Source organism: Oryx dammah, unplaced genomic scaffold (assembly GCF_014754425.2).
Source record: "Oryx dammah isolate SB20612 unplaced genomic scaffold, SCBI_Odam_1.1 HiC_scaffold_27, whole genome shotgun sequence".
Classification (NCBI taxonomy): Eukaryota; Metazoa; Chordata; class Mammalia; order Artiodactyla; family Bovidae; genus Oryx; species Oryx dammah.
Genome location: NW_024070211.1, coordinates 14852931 through 14873933, shown reverse-complemented (window position 1 = coordinate 14873933; position 21003 = coordinate 14852931).

Sequence of the window (21003 nt, the reverse complement as noted above, 5' to 3'; positions counted from 1 at the left end):
AGTCATGGAGGTGGGTGCCGACGGTGACCCTTAGTGCCCTGGACAGGGGCACAAGGGTCACAAGCCCCACGGCACAGCCACCCCTTTGCACAGAGCCCCAAGGCTCCTTGGCTGACTTCACTTACTTCGGCCTCAGAACAGCCACCACAGCTCAGCCCTGCCAGCCCTGTGTGGGGCACTGTCCCCAGCTTCACTGAAGCAGCTGAAATCAGGGTCTGGATTCAAGGGAGTTATATATGCTCTAGATGCCTGGCTCACCCACAGTCCTGGGCGTTAGGAAGCTTTACTATGAAGAAAGCTAGTGGAGGTGATGGAATTCCAGCTGAGCTAATTCAGATCCTAAAAGATGATGCTGTGAAAGTGCTGCACTCAATATGTCAACAAATTTGGAAAACTCAGCAGTGGCCACAGGACTGGAAAAGGTCAGTTTTCATTTCAATCCCAAAGAAAGGCAATGCCAAAGAATGTTCAAACTACCGTACAATTGCACTCATTTCACATCCTAGCAACATAACGCTCAAAATCTTTCAAGCTAGGCTTCAACAGGACATAAAAGGAGAACTTCTAGTACAAGCTGGGTTAAGAAAAGGCAGAGGAACCAGAGATCAAATTGCCAACATCCACTGGAAAAAGAAAAAGAATAAGCATAAGAAAAAGCAAAAGCAAAAAAAAAAAAAAAAAAACAAAAAACAAAAAACTTCTGCTTCATTGACTAGGCTAAAGCCTTTGACAATTCTTAAAGCAATGAGAATGCCAGACCACCTTACCTGTCTCCTGAGAAACCTGTATGCAAGCCAAAAAGCAACAGTCAGAAGCGGACATTGAACAATGGACTGGTTCCAAATTGGAAAAGGAGTACATCAAGGCTGTATATTGTCACCCTGCTTATTTAACTTCTATGCAGAGTACATCATGAGAAATGCCAGGTTGGATGAATCACAAGCTGGAATCAAAAGTGCCGGGAGAAACAACAACCTCAGATATGCAGATGATACCACTCTTATGGCAGAAAGCCAAGGGGACGTAAAGAGCCTCTTGATGAAGGTGAAAGAGGAGAGTGAAAAAGCTGGTGTAAAACCCAATATTCAAAAAATGGCATCTGGTCCCATCACTTCATGGCAAATAGATGGGGGGAATTTTTTCTTGGGCTGCAAAATCACATGGACAGTGACCACAACCATGAAATTAAAAGACTCTTGCTTCTTGAAAGAAAAACTATGACAAACCTAGACAGCATATTAAAAGGCAGAGACATCACCTTGCCAACAAATGTCTGTATAGTCAAAGCTATGGTTTTTCCTGTAGTCATACAGATGTGAGAGCTGGACCATAAAGAAGGTTGAGCACCAAAGAATGATGCTTTTGAACTGTGGTGCCGGAGAAGACTCTTGAGAGTCCCTTGGACTACAAGAAGATACAACCGGTCATTCCTAAAGGAAATCCACCCTGAATTTTTAGTGGAAGGATTGATGCTGAAGCTGATGCTCTAATACTTTGGCCACCTGATGTGAAGAGCCGACTCACTGGAAAAGACCCTGATGCTGGGAAAGATTGAGGGCAGGAAGAGAAGGGGGCAACAGAGGATGAGATGGTTGGATGGCATCACTGACTCAATGGGCATGACTTGGAGCAAACTCCAGGAGATAGTGAAGGACAGGGAGCCTGGCATGCTGCAGTTCATGGGGTCATAAAGAGTCAGACACAACTTAGCGACTGAACAAAAACAACATAATCTGAACCAAGTTGCCCATCTGCCCTGCCACTAACTGGACCAGAGGTGGGTCTGGATCTCACTCAGCTGGCCATAAATTGCCCTCCAGGAGTCAGATTCACTGAACAAAGCAGATCATCTCTTGGAGAATAAGGGAGCGGCCCAGAAAGAAGCATGGACAGGGTCATGAGGTCATAGGAGCCAAGCCGAGCAAGGAGTCTAGGCATGTAGGACGTGCAGGAAGGACAGAAGTGAAGGCCCAGGATGGCCGAGGCTCTGTGACGCTAAAAGTCAGACTTGGGAGCCTGCAGCTGTGACCAACGCAAGACTCCAGGTCAGGGGAGCTGTTTGCTTCCTGAACACCTCTGGTGACCTGTGAGGCCTGGAGATGAGGGCCACCTCCCTGTCTTCCTTAAGCCCCATCTCCTGAAGCCCAGGGGTTTTCCTGGTGGCTCAGATGGTAAAGATCCACCTGCAATTCAAGAGACCTGGGTTCGATCCTTGGGTTGGGAAGACTCCCCCGGAGGAGGGCATGGCAACCACTTCAGTATTCTTGCCTGGAGAATTCCCATGGACAGAGGAGCCTGGCGGGCTACAGTCCATGGGGTCGCAAAGATTGAGTCGCTCTTAGACTGAGCGACTAAGCACAGCACCTGAAGTCCAGGGTGAGTGTTTCCGTGGTCCTCATCCGAAGGAGACAAAGGGACACCGCTTCTCCGCTCCTGCCTCTCTGGCTCTTCCCAGCCCATCCAGAGGGGGCCACAAAGGGTAGTAAGAGCCCTGGACCTGAAGTCCAAGATGAGATTCGAGTCCTGTTTTGCCAGGTATCTGGCTCTCAGCATCTCAGTATTCTCCTTAGAAATACACGGAGTAAGGCCTGCCCTGGGGGCTGTTGGGAGAGTGAAATGAGACTGAAGTGAAGAGCTTGTTCCAGCCTCTCCCTGGGGGTCCACCGTCCTTGCTCCTTCTGGCTCTTGGTCCTGTTTCATTTTTCCCATCCCTGTACCAGAAAGGCATCCAGGACTTCCATCAGTATGAGACCCTCACTCCAATCAGACTCCCTTAGGCTGGGAGGCGGCTCCAGACACTTCCCCCAGAGTCTAGGGTTCTGATCTAATAAAGGAGGCCTCCAGGGGACATAGGTCAGACAAACGGTGGAATGGTGGAATTTCAAAACTTGTGACCACATAGCACAGGGAACTCTGCTCAATATTCTGTAATAACCTAAAAGGGAGAAGAATTTGAAAAAAAAAAGATACAGGTATATGTATAACTGAATCATTTTTCTGTACACTTGAAACTAACACAAAATTGTTAATCAACTATACTTTAATATAGAATATGTAAAGCAATTATCCTTCAATAAAAAATAAAATTAAAAATATATAGAGAGAATAAAAAAACAAACAAAAAACTTGTGACCAGCTAGCACAGAGGTTGCTCCATGCGGCCTCCTTAGTCACATTTTCCCTCAACCCAGTGCCTCAGTCTAGGGGAGGGGGCCCCAAGAAAGGAAGCCAGACTTCGGTTAGAACAGCAAGTCCTGCCAGGCCCTGGGGGACACGTGAGTCTGTATCACCTCCGTTCTGGGTATGACGCCCCATGGGAACTGCCTTGAGCCACCTTTCATTTCTACTCATATCTCATCACCTTTATGCCTTTTTCTCTGGGACCAGTGGCCAGTCAGCCCCAGACTAACCCCCCACCCCTCAACCTAGCCCGTATTAAGCATGAGCTCCGGAGCTCAAGAGACCAGGGTTCAAATCCTGCCTCAGCTACTCCCCGACTGTGACCTGGGCAAGCTGTCTCACCTCTGAGCAAGACTGGAGTGAATGAAACGACAACACAGGAATAGCCAGCCCTTCCTCCTTCCCTGAGCCCCGGCCTGGGACCACTGATGGGGAGGAGGCCAGGAGTCTTACCCTGAGCTGTAGAAGTCCTGGGATCGAATGTGCGTGCCTACCGTGGGACCTGCTGCGGTCTCCGTGGTACCTTGGCCCACATCCTCATTTGTCAAGTGGAGGCACAACCGCTGAGCTAATCTTAGGGCTCCTCTGATCACAGAAGGCTGCCTGGAGGAAGTGACAGAGACTCCCTTTGTGGGGGAAGAAGGCAAACTGAACAGAGGGGACTGCCCTTCAAGACAGGAGGCTGGTGGAGGAGGGGGCAGGGATGGCAGGGAGGTGAGTCACCAGGAAGAGAGGGGGACACAGAGGCTGGGCTTTTTGAAGGGTCAGGGGTCAGTGGGTAGAGGTGGCTCAATGTGGACTCACAAAGGTTCAAAGCTGATCTGAGAAGACTGCTAGCAACAGTTACACAGACGCATTCACACACTCCTGTATGCTCAGGACATTCACGGAGTCACTCCCAGACACAAGGACACACTCAGAGACATTCGCAAACTCACCCACACGTGTTTTTACCCTTCAAGTATATCCACACCTTCAGATACCTTCCTACAAGAACCTGTCGACAACATCCACACATACAAGGGCAAACACAAAGGCACACACTTGTACACTCAAATGCATTCACAGACACAAAAAGGAACGCACTCAGGCCCAGGGACTCTGGCACACTGAGAGGTATCCGTGCAAGGGGGCACACCAAGACACCCTCAGTGACACACATTCTAGCACACTTGAGTACATTCTCACAGGCAAAGCCACACACGTGTATACACACTCCTGTAGGACTCTGGAGCGTTCACAGATGTTCGGTCAGGTATCAACGGTCAGGCACACTCACACACAGTCTCCCCAACCCTCCGGTGCAGCCACCACCACCCCCTCCAGCCAAGCGGGCTGAACTCTCTCTCCACCCACTTCCCACCGTCCTCTGGGGCCTCGGGGGCCTCCCTCCGGAGCTGGGGGAGGGGATGGGGCGGGGTTTGCCCTGCTGATGTGGCAACTCCGCTCACCTGCGGCTGGCCGCACCCTCTCCATGGAGAAAGGCTTAAAGGAGCAGGAATCCCCGGCACTATAAACCACCTCCCCCCAATCCAGGTCTCTGCCCTTGTTTCTCTGATGCAAAAAGCGAGGCCTAGTGAGGGGCCAGACAATGAATGGGACTTGCAACCCAGACTCCAGTGCCAAGAGCCCGCTGGCTAGGGGACGCTGGTGCTGGGAACAGAAAGACTGGGTTCCAGGCCCAGCCCACCTCTGCCTGTCCTGGCCGGCTGCCTGAGGAACCTGCTTCTCCTCACTGTTCCCCATCACCCTACCAGGCACTCCCATCCCCTGGCAGTCCTGTCTCCTAGCCAGCTGCACAGGCCCGAGCCAGAAACACACACACAGTCACTGCACCCTGTTGACCCGACCTTCCCAGCATCCCTCCAACCTGGGCTGGAAGGAGATAGCCTGTGCCGTGGGAAGCCCAGCTCTGCTACTTCCCAGCTCTGTGACTTAAGGCAGGCCACTGCTCTCCCCTGAGCCTCAGTTTCCTCATGTAGAAATGGGGTAATGGTCACACCTACCTCCCAGGATTGGATTGGTGAGCGAATTAAACAATAAAGGTGGAGGCTTCAGGGTCACGCTCAGGGACTCAGGACAGGCTTGGTGAATGAAGGGAAGACACTTGAAGGACTTGCTGGATACACAGAGCTGGGCCACGTCTCCCCTGCTGAAGCCTCTCTGATCTCGTCACCTCTTGGGGGATCCTACAGGACCAGCTACTCCCAGATTTCCCGTTAGTTTTGCTGCTGCTTCCAAAGCCCCTGATCACTACCATGGTGAAAGGAGGGTCCAGCTGGTGGGCAGGTGACAGGTGTGGAGAGGGGTCAAGGGGACACAGCCATGCCCATGGGAGCCACCAGTCTGATGGGGAAGATCCAGCTCAGCTCTGCTCCTGTTTAATCAGACCGAGTCTGTCCTGAGGCCAAGACTAGCTAGTGCGGGAGATATGGCCCTACCCCAAGGGTTCCAAGTCTGATGTGGGAAACAGCCTAATCCAAGAGCACTCCTGCGGAAGACACTCCCTGGCCCAGCCCCCCAAACCCCTTGGGGAGACATACACTTCCCCTGGGAGTCCCAGTCTGATGGGGACAATTCACTCTCTGTAGGGGTTCCCAGGCTGGGAAAGGAGACACAACTGTTCTCAAGGATCCTAAGTCACAATAGGAGAGAGAGCATGCATACCGAGGACACAGAGGTAGCCCAGACACTGAGAAGCAGAAGCGAGCACAGACGAGGCGGCTTTGTGCACGTGCCTCCTGCATATGACTGTGACTCTGTGAGTGCGTGTGACTCCGTATGTGACTGTTGCCTCTGATTCTGAGATTAGGCATGTGCCTCTGAGTTGAGGCTGTGCTTCCATTCAGTGAGTGGACCCAGTTGTGTCTAATCACTCATTCAACGGCCATGCATTCACTGAACATTCACTTTGTCCCAGTTGCTGGGCCCCACCCAGGGATGCTATGCAGCCTTCAAGAGGTGCGGAAAAAGTGGTGGGTGAAGCATTGAAAAAGTAATCCCCCGTGCTGCCGTCTGTTTAGAGGCACAGGGGGCTGCGGTCGCATAGGGAAGGTGGATTTCCTGGAAGAGGCGATAGTTAAGCTGTGCCTAACCGGGTTTACAGCTGAGGGAAAGGCTGTTCTAATTAGAGGGAACAGGACTTCCCTGGCAGTCCAGTGGTTAAAATCTGTGCTTCCACTGCAGGGGGCATGGGTTCAATCCCTGATCCAGAAACTAAAATCTCACATGCCCTGTGGTACTGAAAACAACAACAAAAACCCACCACCAAAAAAAAAAAAAGCATGTGCAAAGGCTGTGCAGACCTGGGAAGAGAGCCAGAAAAGGTTTTTCTGGAGGAAGTGACTGGGTGAGATTTTGGAAGAAGTAGGTAGACAAGGAGAAGGCATAGCTTCAGTTTAGGGGGTGAGGGGTATGATATACACTAGCCAGAGGAAGTCGGCTGGCCTGAGCCTGTCAGTCGCTCCAGACCCTTTGTGACCCTTTGGATTGTAGCCCACCAGGCCACTCTGTCCATGGGATTTTTCAGGCAAGAATAGTGTAGTGGGTTGCCACGCCCTCCTCCAGCGGACCTGATCTTCATGACCCAGGGATCGAACCCGTGTCTCTTGCATGGCAGGTGGATTCTTCACCCCCTGAGGTAACAGGGAAGCCGTACTGTACCCAGGGGTGGAAAGGCAGTATCCAGAGTAACCTGAGGGTCTGAAGGGGAACTCGCACCTCCAGAGAGAGGAGACAGCTGCTGAGCGGTGAGTTTAGGGGGTGAGCTCCTCGACTAGCCTCTGGGCTCTCCTAGGAGAGAGACCCAGCCCAGGGAGCCTGGGGAAGGCCTCCCAAGTATCCTTAGCAGTAAAGGGAATTGAATAATAGCTCCCTCACAGGGCAGAGGGGAGAACTATCAATATAGTAAATGGACTTACTCAAGTCGCTCTCCGCTGAGCTCTACAAGAGCGCATTTATTCCTTTCAGTTCAGTTCAGTTCAGTCGCTCAGTTGTGTCCGACTCTTTGCGACCCCATGAATCGCAGCACGCCAGGCCTCCCTGTGTCCATCACTAACTCCCAAAGTTCACTCAGACTCACGTCCATCGAGTCGGTGATGCCATCCAGCCATCTCATCCTCTGTTGTCCCCTTCTCCTCCTACCTCCAATCCCTCCCAGCATCAGAGTCTTTTCCAATGAGTCAACCCTTCGCATGAGGTGGCCAAAGTACTGGAGTTTCAGCTTTAGCATTCCTCTCAAGAACTGTATTATTTAGTTCCCATTTTAATGCTGATGAAGCAGGCTCAGAGAGACTCAAGGCTACAGAGCACCCGGAACCCGAGAGTGAGCGGTCTGGATTAGACTCAGCCTGGCTCCTTCCCTTGAGTCCCACCGCCTCTTAGCACGCGATTGCGCCTTTTAAATCGGTAACAGCTGGTTACTGCTGGATCCCGTGCTGTTACTATTATTATGGTTTATTATTATCACTGTGATACCCAAAGAACATACTTGATTCATCATCGCGGGCTCCACCCTCCCCGCCTCCCGCGCTCCTTCCGTCCCTGAAAACTCTAGGCCCAGGCGACCCCGCGCGGCCACGGTGGGAACAACAATCCCTGGGGCGAGGGGCCCTGGAGGGGGTGTCGGTGTGATGGCACCCCCTGGAGGCAGTGCTCGGTATTGCGCCAGAGTCCGACGGAAGATTGCGGCGTCCTTGGCACCCTTCGTAGTGTGCGGACCGACAGTGGTCCTGGAAGGCTGAAAAGAAGGAGGGTGCTGGGCATTTTCTCATTTAACCCCTCAGTCAGTTCAGTCACTCACTCGTGTCTGACTCTTTGTTACCCCATGGACTGCAGCCTGCCAGGCCTCCCTGTCCATCACCAACTCCCAGAGTTTACTCAAACTCATATCCATTGAGTCGGTGATGCCATCCAACCATCTCATCCTCTGTTGTCCCCTTCTCCTCCTGCCTTCAGTCTTTCCCAGCATCAGGGTCTTTTCCGATGAGTCAGTTCTTCACATCAGGTGGCCAAAGTATTGGAGCTTGAGCTTTAGCATCAGTCCTTCCAATGAACACCCAGGACTGATCTCCTTTAGGATGGACTGGTTGGGTCTCCTTACAGTCCAAGGGACTCTCGAGAGTCTTCAACTCCGCAGTTCAAAAGCATCAGTTCTTTGGAGCTCAGCTTTCTTTATAGTCCAACTCTCACATCCATAAATGTCTACTGGAAAAACCATAGCTTTGACTAGAACTTTGTTGGCACAGTAATTAATGTCTCTGCTTTTGAATATGCATGCTATCTAGGTTGGTCATAACTTTTCTTCCAAGGAGTAAGCGTCTTTTAATTTCATGGCTGCAGCCACCATCAGCAGTGATTTTGGAGCCCCCCAAAATGAAGTCTCTCACTGTTTCCCCATCTATTTGCCATGAAGTGATGGGACCAGATGCCATGATCTTCGTTTTCTGGATGTTGAGTTTTAAGCCAACTTTTTCACTCTCCTCTTTCACTTGCATCAAGAGGCTCTTCAGTTCTTCTTTGCTTTCTGCCATAAAGGTGGTGTCATCTGCATGTCCGAGGTTATTGATATTTCTCCTGGCAATCTTGATTCCAGCTTCATCCAGCCCAGCATGGATGTACTCTGCATATAAGTTAAATAAGCAGGGTGACAATATACAGCCTTGATGTACTCCTTTCCCTATTTGGAACCAGTCTGTTGTTCCATGTCCAGTTCTAACTGTTGCTTTCTGACCTGCATACAGATTTCTCAGGAGGCAGGTCAGGTGGTCTGGTATTCTCGTCTTTTGAAGAATTGTCCACAGTTTGTTGTGATCCACACAGTCAAAGGCTTTGGTGTAGTCAATTAAGCAGAAGTAGATGTTTTTCTGGAACTTTCTTGCTTTTTCGATGATCCAACAGATGTTGGCAATTTGATCTCTGGTTCCTCTGCCTTTTCTAAAACCAGTCTGTACATCTGGGAGTTCTCGGTTCACATTCTGTTGAAGCCTGGCTTGGAGAATTTTGAGCATTACTTTACTAGTGTGTGAGACGAGTGCAATTGTGCGGTAGTTTGAGCATTCTTTGGCATTGCCTTTCTTTGGGATTGGAATGAAAACTGACCTTTTCCAGTCCTGCGGTCACTGCTGCGTTTTCCAAATTTGCTGGCATATTGAGTGCAGCACCTTCACAGCATCATCTTTTAGGATTTGAAATAGCTCAACTGGAATTCAGTCTCCTCCACTAGCTTTTTTTCGTAGTGCTGCTTCCTAAGGCCCACTTGACTTTGCATTCCAGGATGTCTGGTTCTAGGTGAGTGATCACACCATTGTGGATTGTGAAGATCTTTTTTGTATAGCTCTGTATATTCTTGCTACCTCTTTTTAATATCTTCTGCTTCTGTTATGTCCATACCGTTTCTGTCCTTTATTGTGCCCACTTTTGCATGAAATGGTCCTTTGATGCCTCTAATTTTCTTGAAGAGATCTCTAGTCTTTCCCATTCTATTGTTTTCCTCTATTTCTTTGCATTGATCACTAGGGAAGGCTTTCTCTCTCCTTGCTATTCTTTGGAACTTTGCATTCAAATGGGTATATCTTTCCTTTTCTCCTTTGCCTTTCACTTCTCTTCTTTTCACAGCTATTTGTAAGGCCTCTTCAGACAGCCATTTTACTTTTTTGCATTTCTTTTTCTTGGGGATGGTTTTGATTCCTGTCTCCTGTACAACGTCACGAACCTTGAACCTTCATCCATAGTTCTTCAGACACTCTATCAGACCTAATCCTTTTTAATCTCTTTGTCCCTTCCACTGTATAATCGTAAGGGATTTGATAACTTACCTGAATGGCCTAGTGGTTTTCCCTACTTTCTTCAATTTAAATCTGAATTTGGCAATAAGGAGTTCATGATCTGAGCCACAGTCAGCTCTCAGTCTTGTTTTTGCTGACTATATAGAGATTCTCCATCTTTGGATGCAAAGAATATAATCAATCTGATTTTGGTGTTGACCATCTGGTGATATCCATGTGTAGAGTCTTCTCTTGTGTTGTTGGAAGAGGGTGTTTTCTATGACCAGTGTGTTGTTTTGGCCTGCTTCATTCTGTACTCCAAGGCCAAATTTGCCGGTTACTCCAGGCAAATTTTCCCCTATTCAATCTCATTTCTCAGGAGTGGAACTGGAAGCTGAGGTTCTGGGAAGGTAGGTAACTCGCCAGCAATAAATTGGAATTGAACCCAAATCTGCCCAAGTGTGTAGCCATACCAGCAGCCCGTATAGGGTAAATCCGGGCAGAAAAAAAGCCATCTGACCTTCAGTATAAGCCCCTGGAAATCAGGTATAATGATAGCAATGATAATTAAAAAAAAATAATTCAGTCATTAGGAGAAGACTCTTGAGAGTCCCTTGGACTGCAAGGAGATCAAACCAGTCAATCCTAAAGGAAAGCAGTCCTGAATATTCATTGGAAGGACTGATGCGGAAGCTGAAGCTCCAATACTTTGGCCACCTGAAGCAAAGTACTGACTCTTTGGAAAAGACCCTGATGCTGGGAAAAATTGAAGGCAGGAGGAGAGGGGGAGGACAGAGGATGAGATGGCTGGATGGCATCACCAGCTCGATGGAGATGAGTTTGAGCAGGCTCTGGGAGTTGGTGACGGACAGGGAAGGCTGGTGTGCTGTAGTCCCTGGCGTCACAAAGAGTCGGACACGACTGAGAGACTGAACTAAACTGATACTGATAAGAGGGTCTCCATTTCCTACCTTTGTGACTTTGGTCAACCAAACTGCTTAACTGCTCTGAGCCTCAGTTTTACGTAAACATCAGCAAATGAGATTTTTACAGGTCTTATGCTCTAGGACTCTTCTGAGGACACATTGCAATAATGCAGACAAAATGCTTAGCTTAGGAATTCCCTGCAGTCCAGTGGTTAGGACTACAAGCTTTTACTGCAGAGGCCCTGGGTTCAGTCCCTGCTGTGGGAACTGAGATTCCCTCAAACATCATGGAACTGGCCAAAAAAAAACAAAAACAAAAAAACAAAACCTTAGCACCTGGCATGTAACATGTGCTCAAGAAAATAGCTAATACTATTTGTTCATATGGCCGTTATTTATTCAAAGCCTAGCAGCTAGGGATACAGTAAGGGAGAAATACATGGATTTTTCTTGTCTTAATGATTTCCTAGTCTTGTGTTCCTAGGCTATAGCACACTGTCTGATTAATAAATGTTGAAAGGAATGAATGAAGTATTAAAAGAGTGAATGAAGGAGTGGACACGCTGCAGTCAGTCAGTCCTTATCTGCAGTTTCAGGGAGAGTAAGAGGGAGAAAAAAATTTTTTAAATAATTGTCACTATTTCTTGAACACTTACATTGTCAGGTAGTTGACTAAATGCTCGCTTTTTGTATTCTCAGTTCATCCTCACAGCAAACTTGTGAGATCAAAAGTAACATCTGATTTTACAGAGAAGAAGAAAATAATCTCTGTGAGTTAAGAATGATTTTCCTAAGGTAACCCAATGAGTAAGCTCAGAGGCAGGTTTTAAGCATAATAAAGGACAGAATCCACATCCAGTTGTGGATGTGACTGGCCATGGAAGTTAAGTCCGATGCTATAAAGAGTAATATTGCATAGGAACCTGGAATGTTAGGTCCATGAATAAAGGCAAATTGGAAGTGGTCAAACAGGAGATGGCAAGAATGAACATCAACATTTTCGGAATCAGCGAACTCAAACGGAAGGGAATAGGTGAATTCAATTCAGACAACCATTCTATCCACTACCGTTGGCAAGAATCCCTTAGAAGAAATGGAATAGCCATCACAGTCAACAAAAGAGTCTGAAATGCAGTACTTGGGTGCAATCTCAAAACGACAGAATGATCTTGGTTTATTTCCAAGGCAAACCATTCAACATCACAGTAATCTATGTCCAACCATTAATGCTGAGGAAGCTGAACAGTTCTATGAAGACCTACAAGATCTTCTGGAACTGACACACAAAAAAAGATGTCCTTTTCATCATAGAGGACTGGAATGCAAAAGTAGGAAGTCAAGAGATACCTGGAGTAACAGGCAAGTTTGGCCTTGGCATACAAAATGAAGCAGGGCAAAGGCTAATAGAGTTGTGCTAAGAGAACACACTGGTCATAGCAAACACCCTCTTCCAACAACACAAAAGATGACTCTACACATGGACATCACCAGATGGTCAACACCAAAATCAGACTGATTATATTCTTCACAGCCAAAGATGGAGAAGTTCTATACAGTCAGCAAAAACAAGACCAGAAGCTGACTGTGGCTCATAAAATGAACTCCTTAATGCAAAATTCAGACTTAAATTGAAAGTAGGGAAAACCACTAGGCTATTCAGATATAGCCTAATTCAAATCCCTTATGATTATACAGTGAAAGTGAGAAATAGATTCAAAGGATTAGATCTGATAGACAGAGTGCCTGAAGAACTATGCACAGAAGTTAATAACATTGTACAGAAGATGATGATCAAAGCCATCTTCAAGAAAAAGAAATGCAAAATGCAAAATGGTTGTCTGAGGAAGGCTTACAAATAGTAGAGAAAAGAAGAAAAGTGAAAGGCAAAGGAGAAAAGAAAGATATGTCCAGCTGAATGCAGTGTTCCAAAGAATAGTAAGGAGAGATAAGAAAGCCTTCCTCAGTGATCAGTGCAAAGAAATAGAGGAAAACAACAGAATGGGAAAGACTAGAGATCTCTTCAAGAAAATTAGAGGTATCAAAGGACCATTTCATGCAAGAATGGGCACAATAAAGGACAGAAACGGTATGGACCTATCAGAAGCAGAAGATATTAAAAGAGGTGGCAGGAGTACACAGAAGATCTGTACAAAAAAGCTCTTAATAACCTGGATAACCACAATGGTGTGATCACTCACCTAGAGCCAGACATCTTGGAATGCAAAGTCAAGTGAGCCTTAGGAAGCATCACTACGAACAAAGCTAGTAGAGGAGATGGAATTCCAGTTGAGCTATTTCAAATCCTAAAAGATGATGCTGTGAAAGTGCTGCAGTCACTATGCCAGCAAATTTGGAAAACTCAGCAGTGGCCACAGGACTGTAAAAGGTCAGTTTTCATTCCAATCCCAAAGAAAGGCAATGCCAAAGAATGCTCAAACTACCGCACAATAGCACTCATCTCACACACTAGCAAGTTCAGTTCAGTTCAGTTCAGTTCAGTTCAGTTCAGTCGCTCAGTCGTGTCCAAATCTTTGCAACCCCATGAATCACAGCAGGCCAGACCTCCCTGTCCGTCACCAACTCCCAGAGTTCACTCAGACTCACGTCCATCAAGTGAGTGATGCCATCCAGCCATCTCATCCTCGGTCGTCCCCCTCTCCTCCTGCCCCCAATCCTTCCCAGCATCAGAGTCTTTTCCAATGAGTCAACTCTTCGCATGAGGTGGCCAAAGTACTGGAGTTTCAGCTTTAGCATCATTCCTTCCAAAGAAATCCCAGGGCTGATCTCCTTCAGAATGGACTGGTTGGATCTCCTTGCAGTCCAAGGGACTCTCAAGAGTCTTCTCCAACACCACAATTCAAAAGCATCAATTCTTCGGTGCTCAGCCTTCTTCACAGTCCAACTCTCACATCCATACATGACCACAGGGAAAATCATAGCCTTGACTAGACGGACCTTAGTCAGCAAAGTAATGTCTCTGCTTTTGAATATACTATCTAGGTTGGTCATAACTTTTCTTCCAAGAAGTAAGCGTCTTTTAATTTCATGGCTGCAGTCACCATCTCCAGTGATTTTGGAGGCCAACAAATAAAGTCTGACACTGTTTCCACTGTTTCCCCATCTATTTCCCATGAAGTGATGGGACCAGATGCCATGATCTTCATTTTCTGAATATTGAGCTTTAAGCCAACTTTTTCACTCTCCTCTTTCACTTTCATCAAGAGGCTTTTTAGCTTCTCTTCACTTTCTGCCATAAAGGTGGTGTCATCTGCATATCTGAGATCATTGATATTTCTCCCGGCAATCTTGATTCCAGCTTGTGTTTCTTCCAGTCCAGCGTTTCTCATCATGTACTCTGCACAGAGGTTAATAAGCAGGGTGACAATATACAGCCTTGACGTACTCCTTTTCCTATTTGGAACCAGTCTGTTGTTCCATGTCCAGTTCTAACTGTTGCTTCCTGACCTGCATACAGATTTCTCAAGAGGCAAGTCAGGTGATCTGGTATTCCCATCTCTTTCAGAATTTTCCACAGTTTATTGTGATCCACACAGTCAAAGGGTTTGGCATAGTCAATAAAGCAGAAGTAGATGTTTCTCTGGAACTCTCTTGCTTTTTCCATGATCCAGCAGATGTTGGCAATTTCATCTCTGGTTCCTCTCCCAGCTTGAACATCAGGAAGTTCTCGGTTCATGTATTGCTGAAGCCTGGCTTGGAGAAGTTTGAGCATTACTTTACTAGCATGTGAGATGAGTGCAATTGTGCAGTAGTTTGAACATTCTTTGGCATTGCCTTTCTTTGGGATTGGAATGAAAACTGACCTTTTCCAGTCCTGTGGCCACTGCTGAGTTTTCCAAATTTGCTGGCATATTGACTGCAGCACTTTCACAGCATCATCTTTCAGGATTTGAAATAGCTCAACTCGAATTCCATCACCTCCACTAGCTTTGTTCATAGTGATGTTTTCTAAGGCCCACTTGACTTCACATTCCAAGATGTCCGGCTCTAGGTGAGTGATCACACCATTGTGATTACCCAGGTTGTGAAGATCTTTTTTGTACAGTTCTTCCGTGTATTCTTGCCACTTCTTCTTAATATCTTCTGCTTCTGTTAGGTCCATACCATTTCTGTCCTTTATCAAGCCCATCTTTGCATGAAATGTTCCCTTGGTATCTCTAATTTTCTTGAAGAGATCTCTAGTCTTTCCCATTCTGTTCTTTTCCTCTATTTCTTTGCATTGATCACTGAGGAAGGCTTCCTTATCTCTTCTTGCTATTCTTTGGAACTCTGCATTCAGATGCTTATATCTTTCCTTTTCTCCCATGCTTTTCACTTCTCTTCTTTTCACAGCTATTTGTAAGGCCTCCCCAGACAGCCATTTTGCTTTTTTGCATTTCTTTTCCATGGGGATGGTCTTGATCCCTGTCTCCTGTACAATGTCATGAACCTCCGTCCGTAGTTCATCAGGCACTCTATCAGATCTAGGCCCTTAACTCTATTTCTCACTTCCACTGTATAATCATAAGGGATTTGATTTAGGTCATACCTGAATGGTCTAGCGGTTTTCCCTACTTTCTTCAATTTAAGTCTGAATTTGGTAACAAGGAGTTCATGATCTGAGCCACAGTCAGCTCCTGGTCTTATTTTTGTTGACTGTATAGAGCTTCTCCATCTTTGGCTGCAAAGAATAGAATCAATCTGATTTCGGTGTTGACCATCTGGTGATGTCCATGTGTAGTCTTCTCTTGTGTTGTTGGAAGAAGGTGTTTGCTATGACCAGTGCATTTTCTTGGCAAAATTCTATTAGTCTTTGCCCTGCTTCATTCTGCATTCCAAGGCCAAATTTGCTTCTTACTCCAGGTGTTTCTTGACTTCCTACTTTTGCATTCCAGTCCCCTATAATGAAAAGGACATCTTTTTTGGGTGTTAGTTCTAAAAGGTGAAGGGTTAATGCAGCCACAATAGGGTAGCTGAGATGTGCCTGTAAACAGGTCTCTCTGCTTGGGCTGAACGTGCTTGCAAACAAGGCATTCTGCCAAGGAGTCTGGACACAGCCTTGAGTTTAATGGTCCCTTGCAAACGAGGGAACATTCCCTTCTTGTGATAAGGAGAAAGAAAGGGCTCTGGACAGACTGTGCAGTAGACAGGGATTTCACTCCCCTTGCTGTACGATAACATGTATGCACCTGCGCTGTACTGAAAAGGCTTATTCATGCAGTCTGGAATTCTGCCTAGGGGGCTTTATAAAAATAAACCGCAATTAGTTTTGCGCAGTTTTTCCCTCCGGCCGGAGTGCTGTATTGTCTGTCTCTTGTGTGTCTCGTGTGTTTTGTCTTTGTGTCATTTCACTCGCACACCTTGTAGGTCTTAGAACCGTTCAAATTCAGCTTCTTCAGCATTACTGGTTGGGGCATAGACTTGGATTACCGTGATATTGAATGGTTTGCCTTGGAAACGAACAGAGATCATTCTGTCATTTTTGAGATTGCATCCAAGTACTGCATTTCAGACTCTTTTGTTGACCATGGTGGCTACTCCATTTCTTCTGAGGGATTCCTGCCCGCAGTAGTAGATATAATGGTCATCTGAGTTAAATTCATCCATTCCAGTCCATTTTAGTTCAGTGATTCCTAGAATGTTGAGGTTCACTCTTGCCATCTCTTGTTTGACCACTTCCAATTTCCCTTGATTCATGGACCTGACATTCCAGGTTCCTATGCAATATTGCTCTTTACAGCATCGGACCTTGCTTCTATCACCAGTCACATCCACAACTGGGTATTGTTTTTGCTTTGGCTCCATCCCTTCATTCTCCACTGATCTCCAGTAGGATATTGGGCACCTACTGACCTGGGGGAGAAGGCAATGGCAACCCACTCCAGTACTCTTGCCTGGAAAACCTCATGGACGGAGGAGCCTGGTAGGCTGCAGTCCATGGGGTCACTAAGAGTCGGGCACGACTTGAGCGACTTCACTTTCACTTTTCACTTTCATGCATTGGAGAAAGAAATGGCAACCCACTCCAGTATTCTTGCCTGGAGAATCCCAGGGACGGGGGAGCCTGGTGGGCTTCCGTCCATGGGGTCACACAGAGTTGGACATGACTGAAGCGACTTAGCACTGACCTGGGGAGTTCCTCTTTCAGTATCCTATCATTTTGCCTTTTCATACTGTTCATGGGGTCCTCAAGGCAAGAATACTGAAGTGGTTTGCCATTTCCTTCTCCAGTGGACCACGCTCTGTCAGACCTCACCACCATGACCCGCCTGTCTTGGGTGGCCCCGTGGGAGTGGCTTAGTTCCATTGAGTTAGACAGCTCCACACTGTGGTCCTAGTGTGATTAGACTGACTAGTTTTCTCTGAGTATGGTTTCAGGGTGTCTGCCCTCTGATGCCCTCTTGCAACACCTACCGTCTTACTTGGGTTTCTCTTACCTTGGGCGTGGGTTATCTCTCCATGGCTGCTCCAGCAAAGGGCAGGCGCTGCTCCTTACCTTGGATGAAGGGTATCTCCTCACCACAGCCCTTCCTGACCTTCAACCTGAAATTCTCCAAACTAGGCTTCAACAGTACATGAACTGAGAACTTCTAGTACAAGCCGGGTTTAGAAAAGGCAGAGGAACCACAGGTCAAATTGCCAGTATCCACTGGATGATAGAAGAAGCAAATGCATGTTAGCCACTCAGTCATGTTCAACTCTTTGCAATCCCATGGACTGTAGCCCATCAGGCTCCTTTGTCGATGAAATTCTCCAGGCAAGAATACTAGAGTGGGTAATCATGTCCATCTCCAGGGGATTTTCCCAACCCAGTGATTGAACTGGCGTCTCTCGCATTGCAGGCGGATTCCTTACTGTCTGGGTCACCAGGGGTGCCTGAAAAAGCAAGGGAATTCCAGAAAAACACCTACTTCTGCTTCATTGACTGCACTAAAGCCTTGTGTGGATCACAACAAACTGTGGAATATTCTTAGAGATGGAAATACCAAACCACCTTACCTGTTTCTTGAGAGACTGTATGTAGACCAACAAGCAACAGTTAGAATCAGACATGGAACTGGTTCCAAATTGGGAAAGGAGCACATCAAGGCTGTATACTGTCACCCTCCTTATTTAACTTCTGTGCAGAGTACATCATGCAAAATGCCAGGCTGGATGAAGCACAAGCTGGAATCAAGATTGCCGGGAGAAATATCAATAACCTCAGATACACAGATGACACCACCTTAATGGCAGAAAACTGAGAGGAACTGAAGAGCCTCTTGATGAAGGTGAAAGAGGAGAGTGAAACAGCTGGCTTAGAACTCAACATTCAAAAAACTAAGATCACTGCATCTGGTCCCATCACTTCATGGCAAATAGATGGGGAAAAAATGAAAACAGTGACAGACTTTATTTTCTTGGGCTCCGAAATCACTGTGGACGATGACTGCAGCCATGAGATTAAAAGATGTTTGCTCCTTGGAAGAAAAGCTATGACAAACCAAGACTGCATATTAAAAAGCAGAGACATCACTCTGCTGACAAAGGTCCATCTAGTCAAAGCTATGGTTTTCCAGTGGTCATGTATGGATGTGAGAGTTGAACTACAAAGAAAGCTAAATGCCAAAAAATTGATGCTTTTGTATTGTGGTGTTGGAGAAGACTCTTGAGAGTCCCTTGGACTGCAAGGAGATCAAACCAGTCCATCCTAAAGAAAATCAGTCCTGAATATTCATTGGAAGGACTGATGCTAAAGCTCAAGCTCCAGTACTCTGGCCACCTGATGTGAAGAACTGACTCATTGGGAAAGACCCTGATGCTGGGAAAGATTGAAGGCAGGAGGAGAAGGGGACAACAGAGGATGAGATGGTTGGATGGCATCACTGACTCGATGGACATGAATTTGAGCAAGCTCCAGGAGTTGGTGATGGACAGGGAGGCCTGGCGTGCTGCAGTCCAAGAGTCACAAGAGTCAGACACAGATGAGTGACTGAACAACAACAGGTTTTAGACTCGGGTCTGCTGCCTCTGAAGCTTGGATTTGTACCTGGCTCCCTTGAAACAGTGGGCTGGAGGGACCTGCTAGGGCATCTCTAACCATCCTCCTCCCAGGGCTAGTTGCCTTGCTGGAGCTCTTGGCATATAGAAAACTCAGCACCAGTAATAATGGGAAAGGTACTACTCTGAACTTCCAAGAAGCGAATTCACTTCCAGTCACTCCTGTGCCAAGCCTCATGTTTACTTTTCACAGTCCTGCGAAGAGGGTGTGTGTGAAGTCGCTCAGTCATGTGTGACTCTTTGCGACCCCATGGACAGTAGCCTGCACCAGGCTCCTCCGTCCTTGGGATTTTCTAGGCAAGAGTACTGGAGTGGGTTGCCCTTTCCTTCTCCAGGGAATCTTCCCAACCCAGGGATCAAACCCAGGTCTCCCACATTGTAGACAGATGCTTTACCCTCTGATTGGTCGCCTATTTCACTGACAGGGAATTGAGGTTCAGGCTTGCCTTCTGGGGGTGGAGACTGGTGCCAACACACTCCTCCCTGCTGCCTCTCCCCGGAGCCTCTCTTCCCATCTCATCCCTCTGCCAGTCACCCCGCCCCCCACTTTTGGCCTCTCCCTGACCCATTCTCCTAAGCCCAGTCAGATGAGTTAAGATGAACCTTTCGGGTTGGGACTTTGCTCAGAGTGGTGGCCAGGAGGTCACTGTTCACCTAGGATGGGATTCTAATCAGTTCACAGCTTTTTTTTTTTTGAGTAGGAAAATGGTTTGTTTTTTTTAATCTTTTTAGAATTGAGATATAGTTGATGTACCATATCATGTAAGTTACTAGTGTACAACCTATCGATTAAGTTTTAAAGCTTATACTTCTTTTATAGTTATTCTAATATATTGGCTATATTCCCTGTGTTGTACAATATATCCTTGTAGCTCATTTATTTTATGCATAGCAGTTTGTATCTCTGAACCCCCTACCCCTCTCTCACCTCACCCCCATTCCTCCTTCCCACTGGCATTATTCTGTTCTCTACCCCTGTGAGTCTGTTTCCATTTTGTATTAGTCACTGCTGTGTGCTATGCTTAGTTGCTTGGTCGTGTCTCACTCTTTGCGACCCCATGGACTGTAGCTCGCCAGGCTACATGGGGATTCTCCAGATAAGAATACTAGAGGAGGTTGCCATGTCCTCCTCCAGGTTATAGTCACTAGTGTGTTTTAATTTTCAGATTCCACACATAGTATCATATAAGTCATATGTCTTCAGGCTTCCCTGGTGGCTCAGTGGTGAAAAATCCACCTGCAATGCAGGAAACGAAACGTGGATTCGATGCCGGAGTGGGGAAGATCCCCTGGGAAGGAAATGGCAACCCACTCCAGTGTTCTTGTCTGAACAGTTACATGTAAAAGAATGAAGTTAGAGTATTTTCTCACATCATATGCAAAAATAAACTCAAAATGGATTAAAGACCTAAATGTAAGGCTGGAAGCCTATGTGGTCCACTGGAGAAGGGAATGGCAAGCCACTTCAGTATTCTTGCCTTGAGAACTCCATGAACAGTATGAAAAGGCAAAATGATAGGATACTGAAAGAGGAACTCCCTAGGTCATTAGGTGCCCAATATGCTACTGGAGATCAGTGGAGAAATAACTCCAGAAAGAATGTAGGGTTGGAGCCAAAGCAAAAACAATACCCAGCTGTGGATGTGACTGGTGATAGAAGCAAGATCCGATGCTGTAAAGAGCAGTATTGCATAGGAACCTGGAATGTCAGGTCCATGAATTGAGGCAAATTGGAAGTGGTCAAACAGGAGATGGCAAGAGTGAACGTCGACATTCTAGGAATCAGCGAACTAAAATGGACTGGAATGGATGAATTTAACTCAGATGACCATTATATCTACTACTGTGGGCAGGAATCCCTCAGAAGAAATGGAGTAGCCATCATGGTCAACAAAAGAGTCTGAAATGCAGTACTTGGATGCAATCTCAAAAATGACAGAATGATCTCTGTTCATTTCCAAGGCAAACCATTCAATATCACAGTTATCCAAGTCTATGCCCCTACCAGTAATGCTGAAGAAGCTGAAGTTGAACGGTTCTATGAAGACTTACAAGACCTTTTAGAACTAACACCCACAAAAGATGTCCTTTTCATT